Here is a 3137-nt window from a genome sequence, read left to right on the forward strand (position 1 = left end):
CTGCATCTTGCTTACTATTTTCTTTTTCTAGCAATAATTATATTGATTTAGTTTTTATTTTTTAGATACCTACTATTCACTTACTTAAGTATGCATCAAGCCACATTCAATATATGGATTAGGTGAATAATAAATTCCATATTACCACAGACCCTGAGCTCTGTCCTTTCTTATTTACAGCTTCAACACACAGTTGTGAGGAAGAGAAATATTATCATCCCCAGCTATAAAATGGAACTTAAGACAGAGCTAAGATTTTGTCATTGGTCACACAGAAAGGCCATGGCAGACAAGGAATATCAGGTTCAGATTACATTGAAAGCTTATTAATACAACAGACATTACACCATTATTGATGGTGCTATACAAGATCTTCAACAGCAAATGTTTTACAACAGATCAGTCACACTGCTCTTACTATTTATTTACAGCTCTGCTTGTTTTTTAAAAACAGACAACTTGAACAATCAACAAATTGTGTCAAATCATGGGAAAAGATTGTATTGTATTAAACAGATCCCTTGAGGCCTTTGGAAAATGATGACAGGTCACCATTTCATACTATTAAATTCAGTCAGACTTAGAAATTCAGCCTGATTCTGTGGCTGTAATGCAGACTTCAAATGAGGTGCACTTCAGTGCTCTCTTTTCACTGAACAGAATGCTCTCTTTTCACAGAATGACTGCTGGGCCAATAAGTGCAACTACTATGCTGTCTTTGCCCAGAAGAAATATGGGTCATACTAAAAAAACTCAATCAAAATCTGTCTTCTCAAATCAGGCCATATTGGCCCATAGCTCAATAAAGCTGACCAATGAATTGATTTTGAAAAGAATAACTGAAAAAGCTGAGAGAAGCTCAATTTAAAATGTTATATTCAATTATATATCAATTATATTTATATATATTTATATTCAATTATATATCATCAGTAAAAAAACCAAACCATCCAGTACTGCAATATTATGACAGATCTGTGTATGCAGATGTTTGTACTGATGCACAGAGTTTAAACAATCTATCACCAACAACACAGGCATGAAACAAGGACCAGACTTCTTCTAACAACATCTCTGCATGCAAGAAATGTGCTGTCCCTACTACACCTACTATGTTGGCAGCAACTCTGCCTTTGCATGCCTTTGTCTGTGGACACAGAACCTCTTACAGAAGATTATGATCCAGTAAATCATTTTGGCTGAAGACAGGTTATTAGGAGCTTAATTACATACATAAGCTTTTTCTATTTTCTTTTGGAAAAAGCTTAGTAGGAGGTGATTAGTAGTCTCTGTTAATTTGCCCCACAAAAGGTGTCATGAATAATCATATGCATTTGTAACATGCTAGTCCTGAAGACATTAAATAAAACCATTACAACAGCTTGATAGAAAGATACCTAAACTTTGCATGAACTTTCTACTATTTGGTTTTGCTCGGCAGAGCACTGGTTAAGAGGATTGGGTTTGGAGTTGTTTTTTTCCATAAAATGGTTCTTCCTATAGAAAAGAGTTTTGAAGCTTCATGGGTTTCTTTGTAGCATTTTCAGAAAGTCTAAAGTATTCTCAGTTGTGAAACCTTAAAATATGAAAGAGGCATCCTTCATGAACATCTTCCACAGGAAGAGGAATAATTTCTATGCCTATTGCACTTGTGAGACTGGGGAAAGGGGACAAGAAGAGAAGTTGCAAGAACTCCAGTTTTTTTAAAAAATACAAAAGAAAAACCACACACAAAGAAAAAAAAAAAAACAAGGAAGAGGGAAGTGGAAAGAGGGAAGCAGAAAACATAAAAACTAAACAAAATTAAATTAAAAAAATGTGAAACTGTGTAACTAATACAAAGGCTCCATTTGGGAGGAGACTGTTAAAACATGTTTGTTGCTATAAATCTGTCCCTAGTTAAAAGTACCTTCAGGTCAATGTCTCCTTCATTCAATTAACTATTTTCAAATGCTGCCCAATTCTCACATCAAGTAGGATGTAGAAATTAACAAGTGAAATCCCTAACCTGTGTTCCCCAAGAGACTAAACCAGATATTAACAAAGATTCCCTTGGAGTCTGGTAAAAATATAGGAATCTATACTAACTGTTGATCCCCTTTTCCAAACACCTTTTCTATGAGGACTCCAGCAGCCCCAGATGTCATCACAGTGACTGCACATGGATGCACACTCCGAGCCAACTGTTGATACCATGGATAAGGCAATACTTTGTTCTACCGAGATTCTGGGCAGCATTTCTCAGACACAGACATGACCACAACTACAGAAAAAATGTAGAGAGAATAAGCAAGGCAGGGACACATCATATTTAACTGTAATACTCTGACTTTTTGCAAAGTCAGATGCAGTGTTAAGACCACAGAGACAAAAGCAGAGCATCAAAGTTTGACTTGTTGATACAATAGACCAGGGATTCCTAAACAAACAAACAAATTCTTACGGAATGGTACTATCAGAACTACTAGCCAGCTCGAGTCTTCCCTTTCCTAGAGTCACACTGTGGCCATGCAATAAAGAACACAACCTCATTGTGCTGATGATCAACACAAACAGTAATGCTTCCATCACCCAGTCTTAGGCAGAGTGAAGCAGTTTTTTTTCTGTGTGCACTCCACAAAAGCTTTCTCAGTGTACAGACAACAGAAGTAAAAGGAGCTACATATATATTACCTTTACCATAAATGTTGCATTTCCCTTTCTGAAGTAATTGACTTAATATACACCATTGTATTCAAACTAGCGAAGTCAAGAATTAATTTTAAGCTTAAGAAAGTAATTTGTTTTGTACAGAACATATCTTTAAGCTATCCTTATTTCCCAGATTGAAACAAACCCCGAGTGGAAGCCTTGCTTCCTCCAACCCTATGCCAGCATCAAAGATCTCCACAAGCAGAACTGACAATAAAATGCTTTCCACCAAATCTGCAGGCAAAAAAGAAACACCTTCACTGTTTACCACCTTGTGGCTTGAACTGGTAAGTATTCCCTTCTTACACATACACATACACACACACCCCATTCCATGATTTTTCAGTTAACCAGCCTTTAAGCAGCAAGCACAGAAAACTTCGCTCAAAGTTCCTCCCCCAAAGGAAAATTGAGACTCTAAGACTGTGACACTGAGCCCAGCCTAG

Source organism: Acanthisitta chloris, unplaced genomic scaffold, assembly GCF_000695815.1.
Source record: "Acanthisitta chloris isolate BGI_N310 unplaced genomic scaffold, ASM69581v1 scaffold7942, whole genome shotgun sequence".
Taxonomy (NCBI): domain Eukaryota; kingdom Metazoa; phylum Chordata; class Aves; order Passeriformes; family Acanthisittidae; genus Acanthisitta; species Acanthisitta chloris.